General features: G+C 40.8%; 1 pseudogene; it reads left to right on the forward strand.

The window, feature by feature from the left end:
• Window positions 1-7,919: 7,919 nt before the first annotated feature.
• Window positions 7,920-12,503, forward strand: LOC141229012 (forkhead activin signal transducer 3-like; annotated as a pseudogene).
• Window positions 12,504-14,793: the final 2,290 nt, after the last annotated feature.

Consider the following 14,793-nt stretch of genomic DNA (forward strand, 5'->3'; position numbering starts at 1 on the left):
TCCTATAGAACAATAATAGGTTAGTACACACACTACATAAAAATAATGTACCCCAAAAAAACATATAGTTTATATTACCTGCTCAACGTTGTAGTGCAGGAGATTTAAGCAAGTCATTAGCAGAAGGTTTAGGCATGGTCTGCTGACCCGCAGGGGCTGCAATTCCTGTGGCATACTGTCTTTTGCAAAAAACAAAATGGTGAAGAGGGGTTGAACTAGGAAATGACATCAGGATTTCCCTCTTTTTTTTTTTTTTTTTTTCAATAACTTTATTTGTGCTCAAAAACGCATGAAATAAGCTTACAAAAACGCATGTAAAATCCGCATACAAAAACGCGTCAAAAACGCGACCAAAAACGCATGCGTTTTTCTGGCAAGGGACATGCAGAAATGTTGCAGAAATTTTCTGCTTCATTTCTGCATCGTGGGCACATAGCCTTAGGCTGTGTGCCCACGTAGCATTTTTCAAGCGTATATGCTGCGGAATTTCCGCAGCGTAAACGCTTGAAAAACGCATGTATATCCGCACCCCATGGTCCCCAATGGGATTCCGCAAGTTCTATGCACATGCTGCGGATTTTTCCGCAGCGTTTATGCCGCGTTCAAAAATCCGCAGCATGTCATTTAATTTTGCGTTTCCGCAAGCGGAATTGCCTTAGTCCAATGCATAAAAAACGCAAGGCAATTCCGCATGTGGAAAACGCGTGATAAACGCGCGAAAAATGCGCGATAAACGCGTGCGGAATTCCGCATGCGTTTTTCCGGGAGAGGACTTGCATTTATGCAGCAGAAATTTTCTGCTTCATAAATGCAACGTGGGCACATAGCCTTAGTCTCGTTATATAACCAGAGGCGCAGAGGATCAGTATGGACGCCTCGTCTCCGCATGTAGAACCAGATCTTCATTAAAAAGCCTCACTCTGCTCTATCAATCAGTATGTTTATTCTGATATCAAATATTTACACTTTATGTTTTACTACTTAAAAATAAATAGAAAATTCAATGTCATATATATATCACTTAACATTGGATTTTTTATTTATTTTTTTATATATAAAATAGATTTTTTTAAGTGCACACCTTTTGATGGCTGTTTAGCCCATTTTTATTGGGGGGCGAGGCAAACAAAGCCTGCCGTTATAGAGCAATTATTTTCTTTCTGTGTTAGATCCAATGACATTTATTGTGGGATCTGATTGTATTAGTTAAAGATGGTTTCAGGCTGTATAACACTGACATTAATTTGTTCTCCAAGAGTCAAATAGCGCTCAGTCCCTCCCGAGTCTCATTTTCTCCTATTATGCCTTTGAAAATTAATAACTTGGGCCCAAAGCAACATTTTAGTGGAAAAATGGTAATTTTTCATTTATTCAGCAATTATACAATTTTGTGAAGCGCCTGAGTGTTAAAAATGCTCAGTACACCCCTAGATGAATTCCTCAAGAAGTGTAGCTTCCAAAATGAGGTCACTTGTGGGGGTTTCTGCTGTTTTGCATTTCAGGGGCTCTCCAAATGTGACATAGCGTCCGCAATCTATTCCAGCCAAAATTACGCTCCAGAATTCAGTTGGTGCTCCTTCCCTTCTGAGCACTGCCATGCGACCAAACAGTAGTTCTCCATCACAAATGGGAAATCAGAATAGTCAGGAGAAATTGCACAACAAATTATATAGTCCATTTTCTCCTGTTAACTTGTGAAAATGAAAAATTGGAGGCTAAAGCAACCTTTTTTGTGGGAAAAATTAGATTTTTTATTTTCATGGCTCAACGTTATAAAATTCTGCTAAGTAGCTGGGGGTTCAAGGTGCTCACCACACCTCTAGATACATTCCTTGAGGGATCTAGTTTCCAAAATGTGGTCACGTTTTGCTGTCTCCACTGTTTAGGCACAGCAGGGGCTCTGCAAACACGACTTGGCGTGTGCTATCGATTTCAGCCAGTTTTGTATTCCAAAAGTCAATTGGCGCTCCTTCCCTTCAGAGCCCTGCTATGTGCCACAATAGTAGTTTTTCACAACATATAGACTATTGGTGAACTCAGGAGAAACTGCACAACAAATTGCATGGTCTATTTTCTCCTGTTACCGTTTTAAAAATGCAAAATTTGGGGCTAAATCAATATTTTGGTGGGAAAAAGCAAATTTTTTAGTTTTTCCTTACACATTTCTTTAATTCTGGTGAAACCTGTAAAGGGTTAATACATTTCTTGGTTTTGAGCACCTTGAGGGGTGCAGTTTTTAAAATGGTGTAACTTTTGGGTATTTTCTGTCATATAGACCCCTCAAAGTCACTTCAAATGTGATGTGGTCCCTTAAAAAAATTGGTTTTGTAAATGTTGTTGGAAAATAAGAAATCGGTGGTCAACTTTTAACCCTTCCAAGTTCCTAACAAAAAAAAAAATTGTGCTGATATAAAGTAAACATGTGGGGACTTTTATTTATTAACTATTTAGTGTGACATAACTCTCTGGTTTAAGGGCATACCAATTAAAAGTGTGAAAATTGCAACAATTTTCAACATTTTCTCTAAATTTCCAATTTTTTCACAAATAAACACAAGTCATATTGAATAGATTTTACCAATGTCATCAAGTACAATATGTCACAAAAAAATCTCAGTATCAGTGGGATCCATAGAAGTGTTCCAGTTATTACCTCATAAAGTGACAGTGGTCAGAATTGTAAAATTTGGCTTGGTCAGGAAGGTGAAAACAGGCTGGGGATTTGAAGGGGTTAAAGCACTGATATAGCAGGAAATCCCGATAAATCCCATATTATCTGTGTTAAGGGAATGTGAAAATTGAAAGAGCGGAGAACTATCATATTTTCGGACTATAAGACTCACTTTTTTCCTCCAAAATTTTAGAGGAAAGTGTGTGGTGCGTCTCACAGTCCGAATACTATATACCTGTATATACTGTATGGCTCTGTGTGGTAGGAGGTATGGGGGAGCGGCAGCGGGGGATCAGCGGGGCACAGGAGGTAGCAGCCGCTTGCTGCAGCCAACGCTGTGCCCGCTACTAAAGAAAATGAACATTCGCTGCTCCTCATGCCCATGGGCGTGGAGAGCAATGAATATTCAGTTTCCTTAATAGCGCGCACACTGTACCTGCAGCGCGCTCCTGCTGCCGCTCTGCGGTCTTTGTGCCTGCTAATAAAACTCATGAATATTCCCTACAACCCACTCCCATGGGTTGTAGTGAATATTCATGGGTTTTTAATAGCGGGCACACTGGCCGCAGAGCGGCAGCAGGAGCCGGGGTGCTGTACAGTGTGCCGGCTATTGAAGAGACTGAATGGTCACCACTACCCACGCAGAGTCCCGGCGTGGGGAGCAGTGACTATTCCGGCACAGCACTTCACTGTGTGAGGGCGCATTGCAGGGATGTCATGTGCGCCCTGCCATGCGCAGCTCATGCAGTAAGAGTGTCAGCAGAGAGAGGAGGTGAGTATGATTATTTTTTTGTGGGCAGCATGACCGGGGCCATGCATACCAGGGTAGAGGATCAAGGGGTGCCATGCATACCAGGGTGGGGGATAAAGGGGTGCCATGCATACCAGGATTGGTGATAAAGGGGTGCTATGAAGACCAGGATGGGGGATAAAGGGGTGCCATGCATACAAGAATGAGGGATCAAGGGGTGCCATGCATACCAGGATGGGGGATCAAGGGGTGCCATGCATACCAGGATAGGGATCAAGGGGTGCCATGCATACCAGGATGGGGAACAAAGGGGTGCCATGAAGACCAGGATGGGGGATAAAGGGGTGCCATGCATACCAGGATTGGGGATCAAGGGGTACCATGCATACCAGGATGGGGATGAGGGCCACGTATACCAGGAAAGAGGGGCCATACATACCAGGATGGAGAATATTAACAGAATTGGGAGACATTACCCCAATACCAGTGTCAGCAGCAGACCCCCTCCCCCATAACAGGGCTTCATGACCACATTTTTTGCTTACATTTTTTTTCCTATTTTCCTCCTCTAAAACCTTAGGTGCGTCTTATGATCCGGTGCGTCTTATAGTCCGAAAAATACAGTAATCCAACAATTGATCTTTATTGCTGAATTACTAATCGAGGACAAATGGTTCTCCGGAGAATTTCCTACATTGTGAGAACACAAATGCCACATTAATAGGGGATTAATCATTGAAAGGAACTTCTACATCTCTATAGGGATAACAGCAAATTATAAAAATAAAATGAGAAATCATGGACAGAATTTCTAGGGGACGAGCGAGGACACTTATTTGGTGAAGATCGAGCTGAAACAATAGATTGATAAAATTCTTTCCCAATCCAAGAGAGGAAAAAACAAGGAAAACCTGTATGTATGAAGATGGTTATTACAAATTCAGAATGAAAAAATCCTTTGAGGACTCTTAGGTTTTATTTTTTTTCTGAACTCACAAACAAAAATTTTTTTTTTTTCCTTCTAGGGAAGGAGAGTGGGGGGCCGCCTGTGGAGTGGTGTGGCCTGGAGTTGTGGGGGCTCAGTCTTGCAGTATGGGCGCTGGGAGGGTCCGGGCCGCCTGCCCTGCTGGAGCATGGCCACTGTGGCGGTGGTGAGCGCACGACGCCGCTCCTTTAAGGCAATAAGTTTGGACCCACTGAGAGGTTCGCCGTGACGTGGCAGTGGGCTTCATACAGTCTGAGCAGAATGTTAAACTAGGAACCTCATATTCAGTATATACATTTTTGCAGAGAGGCATTAGATCAATGCATGATTTTATGATTTTTTTCCTCTGCGGTCCATATCTCTTTTTTCAGCACTTTGCAAGAACTGTAACTCTTGTTTCAGGAGAATGTGAAGTAAAATGTCTGTCTTTACCCCCCTCCCTTTCTCCATAGAATTTTGCAAGCACCAACTGCCATCTATCTCAGTCATGTCTGTCTTTCTTCATTGAATACAGATTTTACAAATGTTCCCCCTGAGTTGAGAGTGAAAGCTCAGTCCTGGAGGAGAAAGAAGCGGATTTCTCTGAGATATAGGACGTTGTTACTTATTTTCATGGCCACTATCGAGTTATAAAATAAAGATTAAAACGTCTGTTACTCTTTAATCGTTTTCTTGTGAATGGGGTGCCCACAAGACGAAACAGTAAATGCACCTTGTAAATTCAGACTTCACTAGACGAGGCGTAGAGGTCCAGTTTTCGGTGACCCCCTCCCTCCTGATATTAGCCAGAGCAAATACTCGGTGGTTGGGATGAGGTTCGCCGTTCACATGGTCAATGAATATATTCCCTCAGAGAATACAAATGAGCGAGTGCTAAATAATACATATGAAAGGCAAGGATCCGCCCACTGCTTTCTCCCCCTATAAGACCCCCTTAACACCTTCTCCGCTCCCCTCTTTCAGCTTCTTCTTCTTAGCCCACTTTCTTCCATACATTTTTGACACTTGGAGCATTTTTACCATTTCAGTACCCCCTTGGTTCTGGCTTTGCACCAGACTTCTAGCACCGCACCCATTTACTGCACCGGTCTCCTCCGTCTATATCGTCATTAACCCTTTCCAGCCTTCTTCGTCTTGTCAGATTCTCAGAAACAATGCCAGGACATTGCAGCCAATTCTCCCACGGTTTTTCAGACTTACTTCAGGCTTTTCTCGTCATAGAGATTTTCCTTTCAAGTTGTTTCTTCCCGATCAATGAATTTATTCTTTCCACTCATCTTGGAAGCTTCTCCTGTAACCAACGTTTCACAATCATTTTCCTGGCTTGATGAAGTATTTTTGCAATAACCAATTGATCTGCAGCCGGACCCATTAATTCCCCACATATCCCAACAACCCCACTGTAGGATCTCTTGGCCCCTTATATTACATATTCTATAAATCAGTCCTATTACCGCTCTCCCCAAAACCCCAAAACATGTGTTTAAGATCTGTTACGTCTTCAGGGCACCTGGGACACTTTCCATCTGTTCTCAGGACCGTTTTCCATTGGATTGTTGGGGATTTGTTTCTTCATTTTTAAATGTTAAAAAAAATCCTTTTATTAATTATATTAAAATAAACATACTCGTCATCACAAAAAAATCCTCAATCAGAGTGGAAATAACTCTGGGATTGCATCCTGTTACAAACGTCTTATATATACCTCCACTTAGTCAATAAGTTATAACCACAGTTCATCAATAGTACATCATCTTCACGAGGGAAAGCTAGGCGAAACGCGCGTCGGGCATGTGGCAATAGCACTGGGTCTGTATCCTTATATCCCTTTGTCTGCCATTCTTTCTCTAATGGACTATTGACATTTTTTGGCTTATGTTTTTGCTAATACAGTTTTGCACTGGTCACTTTACAATAGTATTTGATGTGATGAATTTATGGATTATCTTTATAGTGGGCGGTATGCACTATTCACTTTATTTGTTTACTACATAATATATTTAATTATTATATAATATAATAAATATTTAATATAATAAATATATTTAATTAGCAATTAGATATTTCACCCCAATTTTTAATAGAGTGCAATGCAGAGTATTAATACCTTAATAACTAGATGATGTACTATTGATGAACTGTGTTTATAACTTATTGACTAAGTGGAGATATATAGAAGACGTTTGGAATAAGATGCAATCCCAGAGCTATTTCCACTCTGATTGAGGATTTATTTGTTTTTTTTCTGTGATGATGAGTATGTATATTTTAATATAATTAATAAAATGATTTGTTTTAATAATTGTATTGTGTGTGTGCAATTTATAGGTTTAATAAGTTACCAAGCTCACACTCCATGAGATACCTGTTCATCTTGTTACGAATTCATTTGGATTTTTATGTTTTTTTTATCTTGTGGCCTTGGATCGAACTCGGACGCTGCTGATAAAGGCCGGTGTTATATACAGAACACAGACAGTACCTGCCGATGCTTCTCCTCCATACACCCGCACCGTGACGGAACAGCATTTCCTGGGGCAAGAAGGGTTAACATCCAGGTTTCTGGTTTATAAAGGTAATTACTTACACATCAAACCTGTGTGGAGGAAATCGAGCAATAGGGAGAGATTTAGGATTGTTCCCCAATATTTAGGTTATACCCCAATATCTTCCGCCTCTGATCCACACAACAGTCTGGTGTCCGGCAGAGAAACATCGGAATTTTGCAGTAACAGATTCCATCATAAGTGAAATGGGAAATCGATGAAGGAAAAATGACCAAAAGTCAATGGCCGATATTTATCAAAGCTCCAATCTGATATCAGAAACTTATTCTCATCATTTTATCCTATTTATGTTAATTCACAGACTTTATTATACAGCTGAAGATGAAAAACAATGTTTGTCTTCAATGTGCCCTGGAAGAGGCGGATTTTCTCCACATTACCAGGAAATGCCCAAAGATAGAGAATTCATTGAATTGTTGGGGTAAATCTAAAGATTGAAGGAGCGCAGTGGTCTAATCCAACAACTGATCTTCATTGCTCCATTACTAATTGGGAATAAATGGTGATCACCGGAAAATTCATTTTTAACTTTTCTCCCCCAATTTTTTTATTATTCGTTTCTCATCTCTAAGAAACAACTTTTTTTTTTCAGGAGGTGATTATGGGATATAAACATTCAACAGGAAAAATATATAGTAACATTTATATCAATGGCTACTAATTTATCATTAATTGGAAAAATATATCCGTACATACTGCCCCCCAAAAGAGCCTAAATGGCATCAGCCGGAGGGGGCTGTGCCTCTCTGAACTCAAAGATTGAACATTTGTAGTAAAATTTTACACTTTTTTGTGTCTTCATTTCCAAGCAGAATCTGCAAAGAAGTATTTTATTACATATCTGATATTAGATCAGATAAAAATGTTCTAAAAAATTAGGAAATGGCAAAAAGTAATCTTTAATTATAATGAAAAACGTGGTGGGATTTATAGGAAGATGGAAACATGGCTGGCGACTTATCCCCGCACTTTGTAATACTATGTAAATCTTCTGTTCCTCGGAAACATCAGGTGGGGAAGGTGTTACATGAAAACAAGTCTTCTATTCTCAGCAGAGTCTGAGGGATCAGGAATATGGAGCCTCCTGCGGTGAGAAATCAGTGGAACAAGGGGGTCTTCATAGGGGGAGATTAGGGTCAGTCACATTGTAACTGATGTAAATACACAGCAGCCGGAGCAGAGGACGACCGGAGCCGGACAGGGAGATCTTACACAGAAAATAATCACAGCTTTACTGTTACTATTGTCATATAGAATTCAATAATCCATAGTTGTTGTAAGGAATCCGGCAAATCAGATTCTGGTGAAGCTACAGAAAAATTATCATTCAAGGACTTTTTTCCACAGGTTTTTAAAAAAACTCACATCAAGCAAAGGTTCCCAATCATGGCTACAAAAGTGCAGAAATCACAGGGTCAATGAGAATTCGCACAGTTATCTCTTATCATATTTCTTATTAGAACATAATGTAAAAAAATTCTACTTGAGTAAACAGCAGAAAAAAAAGAAAAACCAAGTGTTCAAATGATATGAATTTAGGTGAGGAATCTTTAAGAAGAGTAAAACTTTCACCATCAGAGTTTTCACAGATTTTGCTTTGCTGATGAATGGGATGAGATCCATCTATACATTTCTTTTGAACTTTGCATTACTTTAAAAATTGGAAAATGATCTTTTAACTCTGTTCTTGTGAACATTAGAGCAGGTATGAATAATGCACATTTAAGCATATGTCAGAGACTAGAGCCCCCCCGTACACATTACACTATTGTCGGCCAAACTCTCTGAAACTGATAGGTGCCACCAACACTAAGGTGTATGGGAGATCCAGCCAGCTGATTGTCGGGGGGGGATGTTCATCAGACATGTCTGATTTTGGACTGTCAATTGCTTTTCTCTACTTGAGATAAGACTCTGGCAGAGATGTCTGTTGGTCGCTTTCTCATAGAGAAGACAGGAGTGCTCGGCCAGTGTATGAGAGAGACAACCGACTTGGCTTTCACCTGAAAGATCGGCCAAAGCATCGTCTTTAGGGTCCCTCAGGATTCCAGGTTTTGTTCATATAAGATACAAGTAGTCCAAAATGGCCAATTTCAGTACTAACAACTTATCAAACAACTGAGGAATGATCATTCCGCAACTCACCTTTGACTTGTGTATGGAGGACTTCAGAGTGGTCAACACAATAGTAATAATGATCAAAGTTTGTCATTATGGATGACAATAATCACCAGCTGGCTGTAATCTCCTCAATTTATACACTTGGAAAACGTTATTAAGATTAAATAATAAAACCGCGTCATATAAAAATTGTGGAAAGTGGAATCCATGAAATTTATCAACTTAATCTAGGAAAAGACAAACATCCCAAAATGTTTGTGCAAATGAGGTCTCACAAGATAAAACAATATGTACATAGTTACATAGGCTGAAAAAAGAATCAGGTCCATCAAGTTGAATGAATCGCGTAATTTCAAGCTTCTTTAGAGGGGTCTAGGGGATCAATCTTTAGTAACACCCTCCCCCCTGATATTAGCCACAGGAAATAGTCCACTATAAGGTTGGGGGTAACCACTCACATGGTCAATGAGTCTATTCCCTCACTGTATAAATATGAGTAAGTGTGTGCCGCTAAATAATACAGACGTCTACTGATGGGTGAACAAGGAACTTACAAAATAAAAAAATAAGGAAAAGGAGCAAATCATAAACCACCAGAGCACTTTCCATATATACGTATAGAGAGACAGTAATTGATATATGAAAAGTATAAATTATACAAAAAAAAAACCTGTAAAAGCATATGTTATCCAATAGATATCAGTCATCGTAATCCTGCATCCAAAGTGCCCCACTGTGGAAACCCCCCACTAACAATCTAATGCACCTGAATAATGATAATGAGATAAAGACAAAAGTAAGAAGTGTAAAACCTATAAATATATTCATCAGAATACATGGAATAATGGGTTGGAGTGGGAAAAGCCATAATTATCAATGTGGAAGATAATATTTTACTGGATTATTTAAAATATATATTTAAGAGAAATGATTGGTAATTTGGTCTGTAAGTGACTTTATACAAACTCACGAAAGGTAAGATCTTCAGTCAAGGCTTAAAATGTTGTCCCTATAGACAGTCTATTTCATTCTAGGCCTCAGCATTATCTATGCGGCCGGTGATTAACACACAAGGGGCCGCATGGTATACACAATATATACATGGTAAACATGACAAAAGATATTTTAACGATGGATCACACCCAAGGACTGAAACTTTGTGTATTCATACTGCTATTGTCTTTAAGGATCTAGGTCTTCATATAGCAGTTAAGATGTTACCAGCAATGGGCTCCATCTTGTTTTGGGGGTATTAACATAACAAAGCCTGAGATGGGGTGAGCACCATTTATCAAGGCTCCTTCAGTGGTCCAGGGTCACATCAGATCTAATACTGGCATCTGTTAAGACACCTGTGAGACATTAACTCAGAAGTCCAAACCAAGGAGACCTTCAATATGCCAACACCTGACATGTTCAGTATTGAGCACATGGAGATGGACTCCAATGTGGTCGGTGGTCAAGGAGAGGAGAAAAATGAACAGTGTGACCCAGACATGACACCAGGTCCGGAGGAGAAAACCTGTGGGAAGAAGAATTACCAGCGATACCCCAAACCTCCATACTCTTACCTGGCCATGATTGCGCTGGTAATACAAATATCCCCGGACAAGAAGCTGAAGCTGTCGCAGGTAAGAGAACGATGTTATAAAGGAATAAGTTAGTGGGAGATGGACTTAGGACACAACAAATCTTTTAAGGCTGTACTTCTACTGAGTGGTCTTCTAACAATTTGTAGTAAAGGAGAATTCACAATAAAAGCGGTTCACTATTATTAATACATTTACAAAACTGAATGTTGGTTATTTTTTGTCATTTTAGATTTTAGAGAAGATCAGTGAATTTTTCCCAATCTTTAATGGAGAATATAAGGGTTGGAAAGACTCCGTCAGACACAACCTGTCCTCTAACGACTGCTTCAGAAAGGTGAGGACTCCGTGTGGTCATTTATTGGGGGGATTCTCTTCTAATGGATGTTGGGTTTTTACATATAAGGGGAGATTTCTTTATATTGTAAGATGTATTCATCTATAAGATGGTGGAAAACATCGAAATGTCAGGTTTCTAATACAAGTTCAAAAGAAAATTGTTGCATTTTACCATTAGATCAGATCTCTTTCTGGACACTTTTCAACTCTGATACAAAAAGTAATTTCACCATAATAACATTAGCGGATTCCAGGTTCTCCTCCATAAACCTCATCACACACAGCGCTGTATGTCTCCTCCTATTTATAACCTCAGTAACAGTTTCCAGCTCATGAATCTCATCTGCTTAATTTTAGTTGTTTTATTATTACATTATTTTTTTGTAACAATTTCACATTATATTAGAAGGTATCGCTTTGCTACATAGTTTCTGACAATCCATATCCCATTCATAATATAATTGATAAATGCCCCCTCACCCTAAAGACCCATATAAAAACACCCAAAGTTCCCAGACTTTTCTGTCCCGAGGTGATTATTCCCTAATTTCTAGAGAAATTTTCCTCCATTATCCACCCATCCCCCGATCAAAGCTTTCATCCTACTCAAGGCATAGATATTACATTAAATATGTAGATGATACAAGTGTGATCCTCGTAGTAAAAGAAGAGACAACCTATTGTATGTACCTCTTCTACATGACTATCTATGTACACGCCCTGGAGCAACCCTCCATATATCCCATATAGCCACTATTCCCACATACAAAGTTTCACATAATTTCTTCTCTATGACCCCTATATACAGTAATAACTTTTGTAAATTTAAATTTTACTTGAATCATTATCTAAATTTATTTCATCTTTATTTCAGGTGCTGAAGGATCCACACAATACTCAGGCCAAAGGGAACTTCTGGACAGTGGATGTGAGTCAGATCCCTCATGATGCCATGAAGATCCAGAACACTGCGGTCACCAGGCAGGACATCTATGCACCTGACCTGGCCCCCTACATCCTTCATGGACATCCCTACAGGCCTTTGGCTTACAACCTTCATCCTCTTCCAAACATGGAGCCCAACAGACCAGACCAGGAAGCTGCTGCTCCGTCCACCTCTTCTTCTCCAGACCCCGCATCCTGTTTTCCATTGATCTTGTGGAATCTTCCTACAGCTTATTCAAGATGTGTTGCTCCCAATGTCGTTGCCCCTCCCAGTGTACACCCGCTTGTCCTTTATCCCAACTTCCCATCCATACCCCAGTATAACTATCCATCACCATCTTATTCCAATCCCTCCTTCACATCTTGTTCTAATCCTTCTGCCCAAAACCTCCCCAGCCTGGGACCACAATTACCCCTCCCCCTACGACCCCTGGAATTTAATCACCCTCCTGTAGTTTTCCCACCCAACAGAACGGTGTTTGAAATCCCAGGATACATGACTCGAGCTGGGAATATTCCCTGTCAAGGTCCATGAAGGGAACACCAAGGACATAGCTCAATCTTCTCCGGCTTTTGTAAATAGTTCATTTGTGTTTGTTGTTTTACTCTTAATAAACTGCTTTTCACTATAAAAATTATTATCCTGGTTCTTTATATGTAAATGTGTAAAGCTTCCCCATGAAAATTAACTTTCTATTCACCAAGTATCTCTGTAAGATTCCAGTTTTAGTAATTAGAGTTAGTCAAACCTAAACTGTAAAGTGCCCGTGGAAGCCCATGGTACTGTTCAGCATCCCCAACAAAGTTTGTTCAAGGGCAGCAGCACAGCCAATCAACAAGCTTTGTTGGTGTGGGCACTTCCAGCTCAATCACAGCTATGTCACGTATTGGCCTGGCTGTGATTGGCTGGGGCACACTGTGTAAAAAAAAAAAACAAATAAAAAAAAACAAACATACGGTCCCCACTATTTTTCCTAAGCAGCAAAAGCAAAGCTGATAGCTGTGAGCTGTAGCCCCCAGCTGTCTGTTTTATATTGGCTGGTTATCAAAAACAGAGGGGTCCCATGCCATTTTTTTAAATTATTTAAATAAATAATTTAACAAAATGGCGTGAGGTCCCCCCATTTTTGACAACCAGCCAAGATAAAAGCAGACAGCTGGGGGCTGGTATTCTCAGACTGGGAAGGGGCCATGGGTATTGGCCCTCCCCAGCCTAAAAATAGCAGCCCGCAACCGTCCCAGAAGAGGTGCATCCAATAAATGTGCAAATTTGGGCGCTTTGCCCGGCTCCTCTCACTTGCCCTGGCGCAGTGACAAGTGGGGTAATATTTGTGGGGTTGATATCAGTTTTGTAATGCCAGCTGACACCAAGCGCAGGGGTTATTAATGGAGAGGCATCTATAATACACCCCCATTACTAATCCCGTTTTGAAAATTAAATAAAGACACAGGAAAAAGTCTTTCATTTGAAATAGACACTCTCCATCCTCTTTTACCCATTTATTATTGTAAAATTTTAAATAATAAAACACCATAGTTTTCATCTGTCCGCCGATAATCCTTATGTCCCACGAAGAGGCCAACTCTGTTTCATCTGGATTGCATGGCTGAGCGGTTGTATGATGCGACTTCTCAGCCGTGAATCCAGGAGATACTGAGCTGAGCCTGAGAACGCTGCTCCAGTGCTGAGCAGTGATATCAATAGGATGATTGGAGTTCATAGCCGATGAACTCCAGTCACCTCACTGACATCACTGCTTGGCACGGAAACTGCGTACTCAGTTCTCACTCAGAACTCCTGTTTCTACTGCAAGTTATTCCTCGGATATCTGTTGTTATTCACTAGTACAATATGTAACCTAGTATTTATTTACTTGGGTTTCTTAGCTGTCTGCTGATATCTTCTATTATACTTTGCCTTGATCTTGCGTCATTCGTTATGTACTTTTCATGCTGAAACTAACCTAGCTTAGTTTGCGGTGCCATTCATAGGTCATTTTGTGTATTTTACCCTAGTCCATCCTATTTTTACTTTAAATATGTTACAATAAAGTTTAGTAATTTTATAATTTACAAGTGCACATTTTTTATGTGCTGTTATACTCCCTTCTGCACTGAACTCTTTAGTTGTTGCTAAACAGTAGATTTACCTTACAGTTATACTTAAATAATTTACCTTTGCTGATAACTCGCATATGTAAGGCATCCTGCGTAGAGCTATGCAGAGTACATCAGGTTGTCATATGTACCGCATTTTGTGGACTATAAGACACACCAACATTTTGGGTAGGAAAATAGGGAAAACAATTTTTTAAAATAAAATAGTGGTGTGTCTTATAGTCCAATTTTACGGTAGCTTTCTGGGGGGAGGGGGCAGGGTGGCTGCGATGGAGCAGGGTCACAGGAGGCAGGGGCACCGCTGCAGGAGGCCAGCGGCAGCAGAAGTAGGGCGATGCTGCGGGTCACGGGCTGGGAGTAGAGGGTGCCCTGGCGGTGGGCTTCAGGAAAATATCCGCCGGAGGTAGAGATCTCGTCTCCAGAGACCTCAAATCAGCACATGCACCGCCTCCAGTGTCCAATTTACTGAAGCCAACAGCAGGGAAATCAATGGGAAAGGGATTCTGCTCATCGCTGACATTTTATGAAACCCCAGGTCCGCAGCTTCACATCGCCAGGACACCCCCTCCTCCCAGCCCGGGACGTGCAGCAGTGCCCCTCTCCTGCAGCAGCACCCCTCTCCTGCAGCAGCGCCCCTCTCCTGCAGCAGCTCCCCTCTCCTGCAGCAGCGACCCTCTCCTGCAGCAGCACCCCTCTCCTGCAGCAGC

This window comes from Phyllobates terribilis, unplaced genomic scaffold (genome assembly GCF_046119375.1).
Source record: "Phyllobates terribilis strain yellow unplaced genomic scaffold, ASM4611937v1 Scaffold_449__1_contigs__length_1482836, whole genome shotgun sequence".
NCBI classification, from domain to species: Eukaryota; Metazoa; Chordata; class Amphibia; order Anura; family Dendrobatidae; genus Phyllobates; species Phyllobates terribilis.